The sequence below is a fragment of the Lissotriton helveticus genome, chromosome 3_1 (genome assembly GCF_964261635.1).
Source record: "Lissotriton helveticus chromosome 3_1, aLisHel1.1, whole genome shotgun sequence".
Taxonomy (NCBI): Eukaryota; Metazoa; Chordata; class Amphibia; order Caudata; family Salamandridae; genus Lissotriton; species Lissotriton helveticus.
The window spans coordinates 2,104,051,397-2,104,072,457 of record NC_136061.1 but is presented as its reverse complement, the minus strand read 5'-3'; positions in this window follow the sequence as shown (position 1 = coordinate 2,104,072,457).

Genomic DNA, 21,061 nt, shown 5'->3' with positions numbered 1-21,061 from the left:
CCACACCATCTGCTTCCGCGGCCGGGAGGAGGGGAAAGGTATAAAGTGCGTGGCGCCAGGCTGAGGCGAAAATCAATTACTGAACAGTAAAGAACAGGGCCTCTGGGGGCACAAGTTCACTAGGCCCGTGTTTTCGGTAAGCGTAGACCCCCGAGGCACCGGGCAGGGGGTGCAGGTTGTAGCAGTGAGTTACTACGTTGAGGTAGTTACGATACGCCACTTTGCTTAGTGGTTTCAAGGTGGTCGAGATCAACAATACGTTTTTAATGAAAAATAAAAAAACACGAGTTCGGGAAAAATGGCAAACAGTCGGTAAAGTTACCGCGTATGGAGTAGCAAGCCCTCTAGATGAAAGGGACCGTCAGACAATAGTGAAGCAAATCGGCTTTAGCCTTCAGTGTTTCGTCCATTGTGCTTTTGAAGTCTTCGCGGTGTGTGACGGATTCCATTTGCAGGTTAGCCTCGGCTTGGCGATAACTGTCTACTGAAGGAACGAACTACTATATTTATCAGCTACAGACTTTCAGAGTTAATTCAAAGGTGGTCGTTCTTGTTTACACTGTGGTATATCTTGCCACATTAATTATGCAGGTTTATACAGTGTGAACTCGACCCAACAACACATCATATTCTTTTATGGGTTTTTTAGGCACACTAAGCGATTTGCCCATATTCACAGGGTGATGTTGAGCCAGCGGTGAGTCTCGAACCTGCCCATTTCCAAAGTGTGCAGCTCTGGCCATTATGCCACATCCTCTCCTCACATATTGACAAACAAACATTAACAAAGACAAAAGTTTTGCTCTTTGATTAGTGAAAATGTTTTCTTAAGCTTCACTAACATACAACACAGGCGAGCAACTCAAGCTTCCTTCACAGAACAAGTAAAATACAATAGTGCCCATTCAATCTTATTTCTCACAGTGGGCAGCAGCAGTCCAAACTTCCATGATACACAAAATGGGCACAACAGAATAGCAGCAGTGCAAGCTTCCATTAAATCTCACTAAAGCTGATGGTGTCTCCATACGGGGTGTGAGGCCTTCTTCACCAGATGCAACTCTACGCCGTCTTCCTCCTGTAACTTCCGTCTCCTTTTCAGACCTCCACCTACCAATGCAACATTCCCAGACACAATTCTATACACAGTTTCAAACCTTATAACACTACACTCCAACCTATGCATTGTGAGTGATTTTAACTTCAAGTATATTTCCAGAAGAACTAAAAATGTCATACGTACGCCCATTACTAAAGAAAACAAATCTGGACCCGCTTAACTTCGACAATTACAGACCAATTACAAATGGACCTTTCCTGGGCAAACTGATAGAAAGAGCAGCATTCCCCCAAATGTCACAATTCATTGAAGATAATTCCATACTTTTAGACTTCCAAACAGGATTCGGTCTAGGAAGAGGCACAGTATCTGCCCTCGTTGCCATCTGGCATTGCCTTAAGAACACAGTTGACTGGAACAGGGTTGCTGCACTACTTCGCTTGGACCTCTCAGCTGCCTTTGGCATGACATGACACTCTAATACAAAGACTCTATTAAGCCTGTAATAGAGGGGATGTCTCTAGACTGGATCACTTCCTACCTTCACAACAGAAGGGGGAGGGGTATGTCATCCAACCCCCCCCCCTTTCTCTTCCATACCGTACTTCTCAAAAGTAGTGGTCCATTAAGGCTCTATCATCTCACCTATGCTTTTCAACTTTTACATGAAGTCATTACCAGTACTGATCAATACATTTCACCTCACATGCTATAACTATGCAGATGACACACAAATACTCCTTAAACTGGAAAGCCCCAAAGGCATTGTAAACTCACCAATTTTTAGTTGTCCTAGAGCCGTATTTGAATAGATGACATGAAGCCATCTCAAATTGATAACTTCCAAAATGGTAATACTCATGTTTGGCGATTGGAAAAATGATGACCCACTCGCCTCCTGGTTTGATGATCTGAGAACACCGACTAAAGTATCAAAAGAAGTAAGAAACCTTGGAATTACCATAGACTCCAAGCTATCAATGAATGCCCAAGTAGACAAATTAGCAAGATCAAGCTTCGTTACCATAAAAACTCTGCGATGCATCTTTCCCCACCTGGGATTTCCATACAAGGTCCAGACTACTAACTCTGGTTCTAGCTAAACCACATTACGCCAATAGCCTCTAGCACGGATAATCTTTAACAACTATGAAAAGATTACAACGGATGTAGAACTCTGCTGCCAGACTACTCTTACATAAAAAGTCACAAGCTCACATTTCCCCTGCCTTGAAAGCCCTACATTGGTTACCCGTTGCCAGAATATCCATGTTCAAGCTGCTTTGTATCACCCACAAAACGATACATGGAACAGGACCTCTCTTCATCAGGAATAAAATCACCAAATACATTCATCAACAAAGGAACCTCCGCTCTAGATTGGCACCTCGCCTCAAAATCCAACCATACAAGAAAAAAACATAGGTGGCACATCCTTCTCCTATCAAGCAGCCCAACTATGGAACTCTTTGCTCCCAATCATAAGATCCACGGATAACTACCTTATCTTCAGAAGACTACTCAAGAGTTGGCTCTTCCCCACATAATCATCATACTCAAACATAAAGATACAGCATGTCCCTCTGTATTTAAGAATTTATTTGGACTATAGATGTGTACCTACATATGTGTATTGATTTGTATAAACGTGCATAATAATTATGTTTTTGAATATATAGATATTCGTTAGTTCTGCTTATCAAATGTACATATTACTTATATTATTCTATGCTTAACATATATATAGGTGACTTCATAAATAAGTACATCTTTTATCATAACTATTTATCCACAATTGCTTCACTAGTGAATTAAAAAATATATATATATACACATTTAAAAAAATGGAGTCTGAGTTTATTAAATACAACTTAAATCTACATATATACCTTCCATGTATTAATGTATCTTTATATTTACTACTTTGCTTCTAATTCAGCATCTCCAATGCACCACCCTATATCTCACCCTATACCACTTGAAATATATCCTCTTCCTCCACTCTGACTCAACTCAAACCTCATTCCGCGACTGTTTCTAATGCACTACCCTATTGCTCACCCTATACCTATCTTGATATATCCTCTACCTCCACTCTCTCACTCATCCCAAACCCCATTCCACTACTGTGATGCCCAAAATAACCTTTTCTAGACTCTTCACCCCCACCTCTCCTTTACTCATACCAAACCTCCTCCTACTGCTATGAACGCCCCAAAAAAAAAGCTTTCTAGACCTTTCACTCTTCTATCCCTCTACTATTTCTTTTCAATCCAAATAACAGACTAACATTTCCTCAAATTAATTTCATATTTCCCTATGCTAATTTCCCACTAATCCTATTTGGGTTCTGGAGTAGCGGGCCACCCGCCGAAAAGTGTTTCAACACCTCATCAGGGGTACCTAGGACATATAAATGCAAATCCATCCCTCTTTTATCCCCCCACTATCCTTTTCAATCCAAATAACAGACTATCATGTCCACCATGGGTTCCGGAGTAGCGTGCTACTCGCCGAATAAGCACTTTTACACCTCGTCAGGGGTAGTGAGTGCCATATAAATGCAATTGCAATTACAAAGAGCAGATATAGCAAAGCCAGAGGCATAGCTATCTGGGGTGCAGTCAGTGCAGTGGCACAAATAAAAGACTGACTGAACTAAAGGTATGGGATGCCCCAAAACCTGCGTATAGCACAGCTAAAGACACTGAGGCCGCTCTTGATATCCAATACTTCTCAATTGTTGTGAAACTACTTAAAAACAAACTCACACACAATTTAAATAAGAGTTAAATTCAACACTCTTATCTTCTTCATGGTTCTGATGTAACAATATGCATTATACATGTGCAATTTATATCCTCATTGGTTCATAGTGCAATAACATGCTTAACACATATTTCAATTTTGCAAAAAACATTTGAAAATGAATCCCAATGCATTTCGGGTTGTAATAAACCCTTCGTCAGGGGTTATTTAACATAGTAGTGCAGGTGGTATGTTTTGATGAAGTCCTCTGCTACAACAAAAGTAAAAGAAATGTCTTGTGAATGTCAATATGTAACATTTCAAGGTGTCTAAAATGTAGGATTTGCACTCAAGAGGGAAGAGGTGCTCCCGTGTAATCGCATGCAATGTAAAAATGTACGAACAATGTGAAAGAAACATGCGTTGTGTGTGATGAATTACACCTTGCTAACAGCCGTGAGTTCCTAAACCGAAAACTATGCCCGCTGATGTGATATGGTAAATGATATACACTCCAACTAGAGCTAAGAATCATTAAAACCTAAACAGCTTACCCGACTATAAAACATAATTGTCCGGTTTCTATAGACCAAATAAAAAGAAAAAGAAATGTACGTGTAAAACGCTCTGAAAACAAACAAACTTACAAGCGGTAGCTAAACTCGCCACCCGCTGGATATCGAGGCATACCGGTAGGTATGAGTGGACTGCGTTTGTAAGCTGAAAGGGAAAAGGGGGGAAAATGTGCTGTTATTCCTCCTATCCGGAAGATGCCACCATAAGTAATCGGCGTTTCAAACGTAGACTTTTACAAATAAGCTCACCCGATGCTGATACGTCTGCCATCCTCTGCTACTTGCAATCGCCGCCTTCTACGTGTGTGCTGACGTTACAGCGTGTCCAACGTTTTTAAAAAGGCCGACAAAATCAAAAAGTAGAAAAATGCTTGAAAACCACAGTAACTTTATTATCAATTCAGCTAGTTGACAACAAAAAGCACAAAAGTGCTAGTACTTAGTATGTAAGCTATGTCTCTGCGGACGTTCTACCCCGCAAATCCACGTTTATAACAAACAAAATAAAAATAACAATAAAAGAAATACAACAAAAAAGCTCATCCAGATGCCATATACTCCACTACCTGATGGGTCCTCATAAACAACGCGGATGACATAGTATAAAGATTACGCGAGAGCTACTTTGCTAGTTGTTATCCCAGTGGTAGACTGAGTAGAATGTAACAATTTGTTAAAAAAACTAAAGGGGAGAAAAAGAGGAAATAGACTGTGAGTGCAAATCCTGTAAAAATTGAGACATTGTAAACAAATCGATATTAAACATGATAAACAAACATATTCATGTGGTGAATTAAAGGTCCTCATAAAAAACATAGAAGTTCATAATGGTCATTGAGCCCCCCGGGGATCACCGTACCTAAATACTTAATCCAGAATGTCTCTCTGCGTGCTAAGGCTGTGTGGAAATCAATCCCTGGAGGTATATCAATTTTTTCAAGAATAGTGAATCTCAATTGGGGATTGATTCACCCAATGTGCTGCCAGACATGAGTTTAAATTCCTGTTGCGAATCATATTCTTGTGTTCTACGATTCGCGTTTTAATTTTTCTTGAAGTTCTACCTACATAAACAAGCCCGCAGGGGCATTGAATAGCGTAAACTACTCCCTCAGTATTACAATCGGAAGTATGTCGCAGTGCAATCTTTTTCCAGTATGTGGGTGAGCAAAAATATTCCCAGGAATGATGTTACCACATTGTCCACAATTGTAACACTTCCTCATTCCTCTGTGACATTGTTTAGGAGAGCGGTGTCCCGGTATCAGTAGTTCCCTCAAATTTATGGACCTGTTATGTGCAAATAGTGGCGGATCATGAAATAGACCAGCAAATTCCACTTCCTGTTCAACTATATCCTAACGCTTCCTGGTGATCGCTTTGATTTGCGCTGATTGTACTAAGTGTTTTAAAACAAAGACTTCGCGTTTGCTTGAGGGTTTCTTCATCTTCAGTACCAGGTCTTCACGTTTTTCTTGAGCAACAGTCCTTGCTGCATCTATCAACACATCTTCTGGATTGCCTCTTTCCTTGTATCTGTTGAGCTGCTCCTGAATAAAAAGCTCACATAATGAGTGGTCAGAAGTTATTATTTTTATTCTGGTCACTTGTGATACCGGTAAATGTCTCTTAAGGGAGTATGGGTGAGCACTGGTATAATGTAACGCATTGTGTACATCAGTAGGCTTTCTGTATACTGTCGTTTGTAGACCTGTGGCAGTCTTTTGAATCTCAATGTCCAGAAAATGGATTTTCTCTGATTGGATGTCATGGGTGAACTGTATCCTGGGATTACATAAATTCAGGTCGTTAATGCATTCCTCCAGCATTGTCTTGGATCCTCTCCAAATCACGAGTATATCGTCAATATACCGTAGAAAAATGACTGCATTTTCACACCATTTCGGGTTCTGTAGGATATGTTGGTACTCAAAATGCGCCATAAAGGTATTGGCGTAAGATGGGGCTCCGCGAAAACCCATAGATATACCTGTTTTCTGTAAATAATACCAAACAAAATAACTATGGTACAATGAAAAATGTAGTAGTTCCAATAAGAATATGCCTGTATCATGTGCTATTGAGGATTGTAGTAGTCTCCATTCCACCGCATCCAGCCCCTCATTGTGGGCAATGGACGTGTATAAGGCAACCACGTCGATGATACAAAGTAAAATATCATTGCCAAAATAATGTCGAATAGTTTCCTGCTTCAAAAGGCAGTCTGTCGTATCCTTAATGTATGTTTCCCACGAATGTACAAGTGGTTGCAGATGATAATCTAGATGTTGTCCAATCAGTTCATGTATCGACCCGCATCCGGCTACTATGGGTCCAAATGGCGGGTTGGTTGCGTCCTTATGTATTTTAGGGAGCATATATATGCGGTGTCTTTGGTGTCGTGATTTGTAGAAACTTTCTGGTGCTCTCAGTGATTAGACCATTATCTACTCCTTTTTGCAAGATGATCCCCAGCAGATCCCTGAATTCTCTCGTCGGAACTGTATCCAACTGGATGTAAGTGTCAATGTTGTCAACATGATTGTTAACACTGAGTTCATAGAAGTCAGTATCGAGAACGACCAGGGCTCCCCCTTTGTCCGCTGGTTGAAATGTTATTTCCTTATCTTGTTTTAGTGCATTGAGGATGTGTAGTTCTATTCTAGATAAGTTTGTATACCTCGGTTTCGTGTTTCGAATTTGTTCCAAATCTTTCTTCACCAAAATCTCAAAGCTGTCTAAAGTCTTATGAGACAGTGGAGACATAAATTTACTCTTTGGGCAGAAAGGTTCTGATGGATTATCCTGCTCCTCCTGTGCTGTATTCGTAAAGAAAAACCATTTCAAACTCAGCTTCCGCATGAACCTGAAAAGAGATATTTCATTCTCCAAGGTGTTCGATGTGTATGTGGGACCATATGATGTTCCTTTGTTCAATATCCTTGTTTCCTCTGGTCTCAACCTCCTTTTTTAAATATTCATTATGAGGGAACTCCCTTCTTGGGGTTTCTCTGCGGTCTGCCTGTTTCTCTTGTCTTATAAAGATTTATGAAGCCACGTGAAGACACCCTGCATGACAATGAGCGGCCTCATAAATCATGAGTTAGGCGACGTTGCGCAAATTGCTTCGTCACCTTACTCTGGCATTCTTTTGGCCTTGCAGTGGGTTTTCTCACATAAAACCCATGGAATTTGACTCTGCCCTAGATTTACAAGGTGATGTAGTGTCAAATCTGTACACCTGTCAAGGTGTGGCGTAATGAGGAGAAATATGTTAATTACTCCTAGTTTTAGCCTCCTTCCATGTCTGTTGCATTATGCAGCACACATAGAAAGAGGAAAATGCAGCATAGGATTGTTTTCATACAGGAAGGTGCCCATTCCTGTACAAAAACAATACAGCCTGCAATGGAGGCACCTTTATACCATGGCGCAAGGGTGCGGATGTTGGCGATAGGCTGCCAAAACGGTGCCAGCGCAGGCATAAAGGACAAGAATGCACCGTATCGCGTAAATGCGGTGCATCCTGTCGTTCTACTTTGGCATAGGGCAGCACAGAAAGGTGCCCTGCTGCTCTGCCCTATGCCCAAAAAGCCACAAATGAGGCCCTTAGAGCCTTGTAGCTATCATTGATGCAGCCAGTGCAGTAGCACCTATATCCAAAGGTATGCAGGACCCACTGCACTCCATTTATGGCTGTCTTTTATTACCAACCCAGGATGTAGGGGGCTCTTTTCCCTTTTATGTATAAGGGCACATAGTACCCTTGCAATGCCACTGAGAACAGATGCAGAGGTCCTTCATATTGCTACTCTACATCTTTTAAATTAAATGGTTGATAGCTTTATTTCGATATGCTTATATCATAAAAGCATTACACACAAATATATAAAACAGCACATCATAAAACATAGACTGTACATATGAAACAACAATAAAAGTGACTATGGAACATGATAAATAGGTTTAAAAAGGCATTAAATCGATATAGACAGTCTTTTTAAGCGAATCAACCAGGCCCATTTTAAAAAATTGGAAACAGCGCAAACAATGGGAGGAGCTGTATCAGTCAGTAAAATACGTAAAGCCACTGAATGCTGACGGATACCCAACGCTTTACAAAGTGGTTTGAGCCAATAGGATCTGGGGCGCACATAATCCGGACAATCAAGGAGGAAGTGTGCCACGGTTTCGGGTCTGTCAGTACACAGGGCACAATTGCGTGATACCAGCTTGTTCAAGTTCCATCTGGAGAGGAGATCAGCTAGGGGTAAGGTCCCTAGTCTAAATTTAATATATAGGGCCCGGTCCATTGGGATGGTAATAATGTCCAAAAAGGGTTCGAAGGCAACAACATCTTTTATTCTCAAGTAAGCTGCGGTGGAATTACAGTGATGCTGATTGCTGATGAGCTTTAAGGAAACCCATTCCCAATATATTTTTTTCAGAGCCTCCTTCGGCGGAGCTGAGTGAGTGGACACACATGAACCCAATCCCAGGTCCCCAAGCAGGTGTTTAATGTCCCTTAGCCATTTAATCTTCTGCCAGCCATCCGAATGCATTACCTCTACCAGCCCGTCTGCATAGGATTTTAGTTCCGGAACCCTCCACAGGCGGTCCCACAATAGAGAGGCCAGAGGCGGGCCAAGTCCTTGATTGGTTTACAGCCCGCGTCCATAAGCACCGGGACTGTTGGGGTGCTCATCGGGATTGCCAGTAGGTCCTTGATAAATTTATTCTCAGCCTTAGACAGAGACTCCATGTTGCCCAGACCCCATAACTCTGCTCCATAAAGTGATGCAGATACTGCTCTAGCCTTGTATATGTCAATTATCGGAGCTACACAGTGTTTAGATGAAGTGTTATACTCCTTTAGCAAGGCTCCCCCCACTCTTTTATGACCCAGAGTCATTTTATTAATGTGGGGAATCCAGTCACTCAAACGTATTCCCAGGTAATCAAATTCTGAGACTTTTTCAAGGGGGATAGAATTCAGGATGGGGGGGCTGCCAAGTTTCCTGGGAGGGTGCATGACTAGATATTTAGTTTTGTCCACATTTATGACAATTCCTCTGGTTACACAAAAATCCTGAAACCGGTTCAGGAGCTTCTGGAGGCCTTGGGGAGTTTTCGAGATGAGAAGGGTGTCATCAGCAAACAACAGGGTTGGAATCTTAACGCCACCCAATGTGGGGGCGTCTGCAGATTCTTCAAGCAGATGCTCTACCACCCCATTCACATAGAGCGAGAATAGGGTGGGAGCTAGAACACAGCCCTGCCGGACACCCCTATCAACCCGAATCTTATCGGTCTTCTCCCCATTCAAACCCCATCTAACCTGGGCATAGTTGGCATTATGCAATTTCATGAGGAGGTTTAAGATGTAAGGGGGCATCCCAAGACCATACAACACCCTCCAGAGTGCCTCCCTAGGAACTAGGTCAAAGGCAGTCTTCAGGGATATAAAGGCCAGATAAAGACTGCCTTTGCCCAGCACCACCACCTTCCAATATACTAACAGGAGTCTAAAGACTTGTTCAATTGTTCCTGTACCTGAGCGAAACCCAGCCTGCATCTCGGACAAAATGTGGTTGTCATCCACCCATGAAAGAATCCTCCCTAGAATTGCTTTCCCCGTCACCTTCTGGGTCGAATCTATAAGGCTTATTGGCCTGTAATTTCCTGGTAAATCCCGACTACCCTTTTTAAAAATTGGGACTACCTCTGCCCCTTTCCAGGACTCTGGTACAGATCCTCCCTCAATGATGGCATTTAAAAGAGCAGAGACCAACGCCCCCCATTCACCTGGATAAGCACGAAGAAGGTCCCCTGGTAACCCATCCGGGCCAGCTGCTTTTAGTGGGGTAAGAGTTTTAATCAGGTTCGTAACCTCACGTGCAGAAAAGAGATCCGTATCTCTGTCCAGAGAGTAGGGAGGAAGAATAAAATGATCATTGAGTGTGCCATCAATAGCACAGTAGAGAGCCAAAAAGTGATCGAACCACGCCTTGGCAGTGATAGAACAAGTCCTCAAGGTATCGTCGGGGCGATTCCTACTACCCACCAAGTCCCAAAACCTTTTGGCGTCTCTCCCTCGACTGGCAGTCAAGAGATCCTGCCAAAAGTTGTCCTCCCACTCTTCCTTAGCGGTTTTCTGGCAGTGTGAGTATAACCTACGGGCCTCCCTAATCCTAATTTGGGATTTAGATTTAACGGCATCAACAAGCAAGGCCTTCGCCTCTCTGCACTTGCGGTTAAACCAGCCTTGTCCTGCCCGGGGACCTGATTTCTTCCCATTGGTGCTACCTGATACAATAAAAAGATCGCTAAGAGCCAGAGTTAAGTTACAAAATCTGGCAGACACATCCACCAACCCTCCCCCCAAAGGGTCGAGGTTTTCTAATGCTGCAACTAAAAGCTGCGATATAGATGATGTTTTCTCCGCTGAGAGCGACAGCTTAGCCCACTTTAATCGTCGACCGCAATTTGAAACTATCGACATGTCCGGGACAGGAGAACAAGAGGTTCTGCTACCTATACCGTCTAGGCACCTATGGGTCAGGGTAAGCGAGAGAAAGTTGTGGTCACTCTCTACAGAGGGTATGATAACCATATCCTTAACCATGCTCCATAGGTGGATGTCAAGGAGGAAATAATCAATTCTAGACGTGTGCCCGGGCCTGTTATATGTGTGGGCTCACTTTTTGTCAGAACTAGTCCTGCCATTAAGGGCCCTCAGGTCAAACTCGATTGTGATCGAATTAACCTGGAGCACCACTTCCGTCCATTTTTTAATTGGGCTAAGCTCTAGGGAGGGTATACCCCATCTATTGTCGTCAACCTCTTGATCCTGAAGAACTTCAGGGCCTAGAGGCTCGAAGGTGCAGTTGAAATCGCCCGCGACCAAAGTGCGATGCTTATGTGGAGAGGATCGAAGCAGGGCCTCCAGGCGGGCTATGGTCGGGGATTCTCTACCCCCCTTCATACCTCGGGCGTAGATATTAAAAATATTTAGGATAACCTGACCCTTTGGATTTTTCAATATGATATTAAGGAGGTCCAGACACTGGGTGTCATGCTCCTCCACCCTACAATTGAGTGCAGTGGCTACCCAAACCAGGAGGCCTCCCGAGGGACGACCCCTACCACTCTCTGGTTGTACTGCCGGTATATGATGGGATGAATAACCCGCCTTGTGAGGGGGCTCCCTACACCAGGTTTCCTGGAACAAACATATGGAGTAATCCTCCACCAGAGCGTTCCAGTCAGGCAGGGCCAATTTCCTGTCCAGACCAGCCACATTCCAACTGAGAACCCTAACAAATGGGTCCGTCACAGCCGGAGTGCTACCGGGCTCAGCAATATCCACCAAGTCTGTATCTCCCATGGGAGGACAGGCAATTGTAGGTTCAGTTTGGGCCATCACCACCCCTGCTTCCCATGTAACACTTGGAGCCACGTGCTCCCCCGAAGTAAGCAATGGGTTAAATTCCAGTACAAAATTATTGGAATTTCTTGAATTAGATGTTTCTTCCACCCTACTAGTTTCCTGGTGTTCAAGGGATTGTCACCATTCCCTCCCTAAATCTTGCCAACCACCCAAAGCGTTGGTGCATGGAACAGTAGTACGATTATAGTACTGTGTGGGTGGAGCTGGTGTAACAATCCCTGGCCACAGATAACTTGATGGGCCATTTTGCTCGTTAAGCAAGCAGGTCGAAACACTAGTGGGACGTGGGTAAAAGAAAGTGAGGTCGACAATACCAATTCCTCCCTTGCCTATGCACCAGCCCTGTCTTGTTAGCCATCCTACCACCCTAGGATCTTGGAAATTGACCACAATACAGTCCCCACCCAGACTTTTAGCGGTAGAACCTATCCAATCTATTCGTCTCACTCCCAATATAAGACCATCAACTTCCCCTGGTAGTGGCCGGTTCACCCTTAGCCAGTGCATAGCCTTGTTTTTAAGCATCTGGAAGGTTTCCCTCTGACCCGGTGGAAGAGGAGGAACATTTATTAGGACTGCTACAAAGGGGAAGGAGTCTGGGGTGAGGTTCATGGGGGGTTTCTTGTGGGGTGGCTTTGTTGGGGGTGGTACGGGCGGTCTGGGGACAGTAGAGACAGGGCGGGGTATAGGTTTACTCACTAAAGGTTGATTACCGGTAGGTAGGGCAGATGATATAGCAGTACCCCTTCTAGTGCCCTCAACACCTCCTGCCACTGCAGTGGCCAAAGTTTTTATGCTAGGCGGCGGTTGTTGCGCCGCAATCTGAGCAGGTACTACAGTAATAGGAGGATTTGAGACAGGGCCCAATGGTGCTGAATTAGGGGGCTTCAGGGGTCTCTTTGCTGCCGCACTGTCAATCTTTACAGGTAGTGGAGAGTTGGATTGTTGTCTTTGTCCCATAACTTGTGGAAGAGCTTGAGTAGTGTTCTGGCAATTACTACTTCCATCCAACCTGGCCTGAACTTTTATCAGTGCCTTGGTGGAAAAAAAATTGTCTAATGTTGCCTGCTCAAAATGGTCCAAGCGGTCAGAGAGTTTCTTAACGCGATCCTCTAATGGGAGAAGTATAGAGCGTAACAACCGTTCTAGGTCAGGGAGCAAACTGCTCAGGGATGGCTGTTTATCTGCCGTTGCCATCCCTGTGTCTGTAGGAATGGTAGAGCTAAGATCTGAGCTATCCTGTGATATAACAGCCCCCTCTTGCGTGGCTTCCCTCCCACGGTTTACTTCGGGAGCTGCCTTACTAGAATGCATACTTTTGTTGACTTTCCTAAGTTTGTGAGGTGGCTTAGGTGGAAGACATTTCCTAGATAGAGTATTACCTTTTCTTTTAAGACCTGGTTTTGGTTGGGTCAGTGGAGCACAAGCTTCAGCTGTACCGGTCTTAGACTCTGTATAGCTCATACAAGGGGGAGGCAAGTCGCCCACTGTACCCTGGATCTCCTTATTAGTAATTACATCCTGAGCTAAAAGGGATACAGTGGGTAGATTTAGTGATGACAGAGGTGTAACTAATGCAGGAAAAATTTGTGCAGAGCGTTTGTCCACAGGATTTTTTAGTAGTTCGATAGATAGTCTCCGCTCTGCACGCCTCTCAGCAAGCGATATTTCTTTGTCAATCAACTGGAGAGGGCGATTGAAGAATTTATCCAAGGGACCAACAACTAGCTGCCCGGCATCGCCCGGTGGGGTCCTCAAGGCTGTGCTACTTTCCGACATTCCTTACGGTTATCAGCCCTGTTTCACCACTTCCTGATAGGCACTAGTGTGGCACAGCAGTACGCTGGAGGTATGCTATTCTATTGGGATCGATGTTAGTGGGGTGGCCCGGCCCGGCCTCCCTCGGCCCCTGACGGCCACAGACGGCCCCGCCCTTGTCCCGGGCTTCTCCCGGGCGCGCTCCCGCGAAGCGGAAGCTCTGGTTACCTAAAAGCCCCGCTGCTGATGATTCATAGGCTGATAGGCGGGTGGGCGTGGCCAGCGGGGAGAGCAGCCCAGGTGTGGCAAATTGGGCGCGCAGGGGCTCCTGGTCACTGGAGTCCCTGCCTACCTGCTCGCAGCCCCGCCGGCACTGTCGCCTGCCCCGCGCTCCTCTCAGCAGCTTCCCAAAGTCAAAAACGAACGCGGAGCGGGTCCGGCGAGGCGCTTGTGTAATCCTGGAGTAATCCGCTCTGCAGAGCAAGCAGAGTAGCAGCATGCACCAAAGGACCAAGTAAGAGTTCTAAAATGTCACCAAGGGAGTCCCGGTGAGCCGGGGGTGAAAGCCGCTTTTAGCTCCGTTGACGGGGGCGTGGCCAGCGGGGAGAGCAGCCCAGGTGTGGCAAATTGGGCGCGCAGGGGCTCCTGGTCACTGGAGTCCCTGCCTACCTGCTCGCAGCCCCGCCGGCACTGTCGCCTGCCCCGCGCTCCTCTCAGCAGCTTCCCAAAGTCAAAAACGAACGCGCTGCGGGACCCGCGGAGCGGGTCCGGCGAGGCGCTTGTGTAATCCTGGAGTAATCCGCTCTGCAGAGCAAGCAGAGTAGCAGCATGCACCAAAGGACCAAGTAAGAGTTCTAAAATGTCACCAAGGGAGTCCCGGTGAGCTGGGGGTGAAAGCCGCTTTTAGCTCCGTTGACGGGGGGCGTGGCCAGCGGGGAGAGCAGCCCAGGTGTGGCAAATTGGGCGCGCAGGAGCTCCTGGTCACTGGAGTCCCTGCCTACCTGCTCGCAGACCCGCCGGCACTGTCGCCTGCCCCGCGCTCCTCTCAGCAGCTTCCCAAAGTCAAAAACGAACGCGCTGCGGGACCCGCGGAGCGGGTCCGGCGAGGCGCTTGTGTAATCCTGGAGTAATCCGCTCTGCAGAGCAAGCAGAGTAGCAGCATGCACCAAAGGACCAAGTAAGAGTTCTAAAATGTCACCAAGGGAGTCCCGGTGAGCCGGGGGTGAAAGCCGCTTTTAGCTCCGTTGACGGGGGGCGTGGCCAGCGGGGAGAGCAGCCCAGGTGTGGCAAATTGGGCGCGCAGGGGCTTCTGGTCACTGGAGTCCCTGCCTACCTGCTCGCAGCCCCGCCGGCACTGTCGCCTGCCCCGCGCTCCTCTCAGCAGCTTCCCAGAGTCAAAAACGAACGCGCTGCGGGACCCGCGGAGCGGGTCCGGCGAGGCGCTTGTGTAATCCTGGAGTAATCCGCTCTGCAGAGCAAGCAGAGTAGCAGCATGCACCAAAGGACCAAGTAAGAGTTCTAAAATGTCACCAAGGGAGACCCGGTGAGCCGGGGGTGAAAGCCGCTTTTAGCTCCGTTGACGGGGGGCGTGGCCAGCGGGGAGAGCAGCCCAGGTGTGGCAAATTGGGCGCGCAGGGGCTCCTGGTCACTGGAGTCCCTGCCTACCTGCTCGCAGCCCCGCCGGCACTGTCGCCTGCCCCGCGCTCCTCTCAGCAGCTTCCCAGAGTCAAAAACGAACGCGCTGCGGGACCCGCGGAGCGGGTCCGGCGAGGCGCTTGTGGAATCCTGGAGTAATCCGCTCTGCAGAGCAAGCAGAGTAGCAGCATGCACCAAAGGACCAAGTAAGAGTTCTAAAATGTCACCAAGGGAGACCCGGTGAGCCGGGGGTGAAAGCCGCTTTTAGCTCCGTTGACGGGGGGCGTGGCCAGCGGGGAGAGCAGCCCAGGTGTGGCAAATTGGGCGCGCAGGGGCTCCTGGTCACTGGAGTCCCTGCCTACCTGCTCGCAGCCCCGCCGGCACTGTCGCCTGCCCCGCGCTCCTCTCAGCAGCTTCCCAGAGTCAAAAACGAACGCGCTGCGGGACCCGCGGAGCGGGTCCGGCGAGGCGCTTGTGGAATCCTGGAGTAATCCGCTCTGCAGAGCAAGCAGAGTAGCAGCATGCACCAAAGGACCAAGTAAGAGTTCTAAAATGTCACCAAGGGAGTCCTAAAATTCATTATTACTGTACTTGAAGTATCATTTCCTTCCCCTCTCTTCTCTTTATTGTTTCACTTGTTGTTTACCCCCATAGATGATGCTGCACTACAAAAATATGACTGCACACCTACATAATCCTGTGTAACAACCTTCTTCTACCCTAGGTGTTGGGCAGAGTTCCCAATTATAACCCTGCGAAGCTTGTAATGTTACAAATGTATTTTTTAATCACACTGCACTCAAAAAGTGCAGGTCTCAGTGAGGTCAATCCAAAGCTTGTAAAAATTCGACAGGGGCCAACACGACCTATGAGCAGCCATATAACTATTTGCGAATAGAGCAGGTGAATTAAAAAAACAGTGATCTGCTAACTCGCACATCCTTAATTATATCCACTTATGCCTCTGTTTATGACTTTAGCATGCACGGGAAATAACCTTCTGGACCAGGGGTTGCAACAAGAATCCACAAAACACCAAGTGCATCCTTCTTTGGTAAGTGTCCCCAAGCTGTTTCACAAATTTATACCCTTAAGTTTTCCGCAAATTAATTTGATCATAGTCTTTCTTATTTACATAATAAACTCAAGTAACCTTATTTTATTATTATTCATGTTAGGGCAAAAAGTGCAATTTTAGGATGCCCAAATGCAAACCATGCCATGAAACAAACAGAACCATGGCATTACTATTGGGTCCTAGCAACATTTTAATTATGCTGGTATATTTTTCTTAATTTAAGGAATTTCAGATTATGCTTTGTACATGAAATTCCATCAATTGTAAATATGTGATTCGCAGTACAAATGTAACTGAAATATCCAGGAACAACTAAACATGAGCGACTGTTGTTCTGGGTGCCTTTGTCTTTTTGCACTTTTTTAGCGTGAAATGTGGCTTCACATCAAAAATTGAAGAGGACGCATTTCGCTCTAAAATATAGTGTGAAATGACAAATGGGCATATTTTATAATTACTTGTAAGGCCTTGTAATTTTGCCAACATTTTGAGTAATTACGTGACAGCAAATTACACACATTTCGTACACCCATAACAACTTTATGGAGAGCGCAAAAAAATTGTGACATGCAACCCCAATGTATACAATGGCAAGGGTGTTAGACCTTATACAAAATAAGTCACCCCTAAGGTAGGTCCTGGATAACCCAGAGGGCAGAGTGCAATGTATTTAAAAGGCAGGGCATGTACTTTTAAGTTTTACATGTCCTGGTAGTGAAAAACTCTCACATTTGTTTTTTCAATGTTGCAAGGCCTATCTCTCCCATAGGATAACATTAGGGTTACCTTATTACATTCTGTAAGTGTAATTCCCAATTGTGAAGAGATATACATTTTTTAAGTTTTGTGTCTCTGGACTCCCAATTTAAAATCACAACTTATGGTGAAGTCTGATTTTAAAAGGAAATTCTGAAAATGCCACTTTCAGAAAGTTTGCTTTTTCTTGCTTTCATCAGTTGGTGCCTGCTGCATGCCTCTGATACACTTCTGGGGAGGGCGAGAACGGGGCTTTGTGCATTCCCCCTAGACAGCCACACACAATGGGAGCTTATGTGTGGCTTGATGGACCATCCTGGCAGGATAGGAGGGAGCAGCTGGACCCAGCCTCACTTACAACTGAATAGGCTGTGTACTGTCCCAACACAAATGGCTGTATACCCCCCATAGTGTGTTTGGTGTCAGGACAGAAAGGGAGAACCTCTGTGCACTTCAAAGACCTGTCTTTGAAGTCCCCCCCGCTTTAAAGGCACAACTGGGTATAAGTAATGGACGTCTGACAGCACCATTTCAGTACACCTCTGGACCTGTGGATACTCTTCGTGGAAGAAGGACTGCTGTTCTTCTGAAAGGACTGTCACTGTGCTGGACTGCCATTCTGAGGGAGTTGATTCCTTGCTGTGCTGACCTGCTGCCTGCTGCCCTCTTGCCTAGAAAGGAAGAACTGGACCTGGAACCCATGTTGAATCAAGGACCCCAGAGGGACTCAAAGGGCTGGTCTGCTGGCCTCCTGATGTATACCTCGGGGACATAACAGGCTCTCCACTACTCTTGGACCCATCTTCAATAAGCTCCTGACCCCCATTAGGTACCTCTCAGGTCCTTGGCCCTTGGAAGTGGTATTTTACCTGTTAAAATCAAGCTCGTGAGCTCTTAGCGATCGGGCCTCATGTTATGTTATGTTATGTTATGTGCCCACTCTTTTATAGCGCACGGCTACCCAAACGGGTGTCCCGGCGCTTTAGCAAAGAGATCAGAGACCAGTCAATCCAGCCCGCAACTCAGAAAGTCGTGATGATCATGCAGAAAAGAGCCACGTCTTTAGTTCTTTTCTAAACATCAGGAGACTGTTGGCTTTCCGCAAAGAGATCGGAAGCCCATTCCAATGGAGGGCCGCTAGATAGCGGAAGGACCGACCACCCATCCGAGCGCGTTTAAAGGAAGGGATCACAATCGTGGCAGATGAAGCTGAACGCAACACCCTCTTTGGGACATAAAAGGCCAGTCTCTTCCTAATGTACAAAGGGCCTACAGAATGCAGGGCTTTAAATGCCAGAGTCAAAGTTTTAAAAATGACTCTTTTGGAAATCGGTAGCCAATGTAACTCTTTAAGTAAACCAGAGGCTCTAGCTCTGCGTGGAAGGCCAAAAATTGCCCTTGCAGCAGAATTTTGGACTATCTGCAATCTTGCCATCAAATACTTCGGCAGGCCCGCATAGAGTGCATTAGCATAGTCGAAACGTGATCCAACTAATGCCTGCACCACAATTTTCTTATATTGCAGTGACAGCAGCGGCAAAAATTTCCTGAGCATCCGCAGAACCAGACCGCTTGCACAGAGAATCAGCGCGAGCCACTGCAGTTCGTCTCTTTGCACAGGAAGCATCACCCGCCAGTGTGAATTGTCACCGCAAAGCTCCACCATCCTGTCTGCTATGCCTAGCCTGCTCTTTGCACATTGCTGATCATCACCAGTGTGGCTTTCCTTGCCCCGGTGAACTTCTACCCCGCAAACTGGACTCCTGGCAAAAAACCTGAGAAAGTAAAGTTTCAGCTGGATTAACCTAGGACTGTATCCAACCCACACTCCATCACGGTCGGCCTGAACGTTTGGATTCGACCCGGTCCAGCAAGACCAGATATCCGTGGTTGGCACTTTAGGGCTTCCAAGTGCTATTTTACAGTTTATTCTTTAAAAAATTCATAGCTCCAGTATTACTTATTGGATTTTTGTCATGTTGGTCTTGTTTTATTTATACAATTAAGATCTATATTTCTAATCTGGTGTATATTCTTTTTGTGTGGTGTTTTTACGGTTTTACTGTTTGAAGTGTTGCACAAATACTTTACACACTGCCGCTGAGTTAAGCCTGTCTGCTCTGTGCCAAGCTACCAGAGGGTGAGCAACTGTTAATTTATGGATTTCCTTACACCTACTGTGACTTGGATTGTGGTTGCTGCTTCAGCAAAGTTTACAGCCCAGTCAACCAACAACCCAATTTCCAACAAAGGGAAGTAGGTAAATGCTAACAGACATCGTACTTGTTTCAATAAGAACAAATACCACTCTTTTATGGTCGCTTGTTAAGTTCTCAGATCACTCATCATTGATTTGCCTATTACATCATGTGCTAAAAATCTTTGCCATATTCTTTTGTATGTTCATAACTTCATTGCAGCTTCGACCTCCAGATTGTTTGCTCACCCAGTCTATACTGATTTCACTCACCAGCCAGTACGGACTACATATTCCAGCCCTCTTATGTCAGGCTCCACTAGTTGTTTTAATTTTTAAAAATAACTACTCATCTATTTATGAAATGTTTGGCCATCCACGGGGGTCACCACTGGTGGGAGGTTGGCCTGTGGCTTGGCCTGGAGCCAGGCCCTATGGCCAATCCCCGCTCCACACTGCCTTCAGCCATGCACAGCTGGGGGTTGGCTGTCCGAATGGGCGAAGAGGTAAACTGCAGTTCCTGTGGTCAACACTGTACTCTGCACGGCCAAAGGCCATCAGCAGCGGCGGTTTGCTACCCATGTGGGGTTGGCTGTGGTCCATTGATAGCTGGCCCGTCAAACAACATCCACTGCTTACAGGCAAATGTTGTGTGCTGAGGGTTGTTGGCTGCCAGTGGGGGAGCAGGGGATGGGCGAGGGTAGTTTGTCACTCATGGAGGGGTTGGCCACAGGTCCTGCGGGCAACCCCGACTCCCCTCACTGCACATGGCAGAAGGCCATGCGCAAGGAGTGTTGGCCACCTGCGTGGTGTAATGGGTTGGCTGAGGGGGTTGACTGTGTGTCCTGGCTAGATGTGAGATGGGTTTGGATGTAGGGGCTAGCAACCCAAATGGGGGTGGCCATGGAGGGTTGGACACAAGTTAAAAACTAATGTTTATACATAAAAGAAACACTTACATTTCCAAGTTACTGTTTACTGAGCTAACAATAACTTGAGCCTCTGGCATGCACTGCTTATGACCTCATATATTACATCACTCATGACGTTACAGGACATCATTGATGAGTTCACCCATGACATCTCAAATGACATAATTGATGACCACTGATAACACCATAGGCATATACAGCATAGAGTTGCTAAGTGTACACCTGTGGCTCCATAGCATGGAAATAGGGTAGGCCCTGGAGGCAAGGCTCATTGTGCAGGTTGAAAGTTATCTGTTGCTCAGTTGTGAAATCGCGAAAGTGCGACAAGTAGTACTCCAAGTTAAACGAAGTAAAGGCCAAGTGCACCTGATGTGGGTATCAGAGGTATATTTCAAAGTAGGTTGTCCCATAAAGTCAAAATCTGTTAAATAAATCAGTGAGAAAGGTCAAAGATTCTTGTGACAAAATATTATCCACCATTAGTTGTCTGGGCATTTACATACTTTCAATAGTTGTACAACAGTGCTTTTGATAATTTCCAGAACTTTGCTGAAGATTTCGAGGCTTTGCACATTGTTGAATAATGTAGAATGCAACACTGACATTTTAAGGTGTGAATGTCTATCTTGAAATTGTTTTCTCATATTGTACTTGATAATGCCAGGAATCCCAGTAAGGCCCCAAGCCCAAATGAAGTGATCCGTTTCTGTAAAACCTACGGGGATCTTCCGGCTACAGAAATGGCAAATGTATGTAGCACCTTCACAGCAGAGGGAGTAATAAAATCATCTGTTTTTGAAGTAGACATCACTTTAATCATGAAGCTGGAAAGGACTTGGCGGAACATGCAATATTTTCCCTCTAGTCCCCAA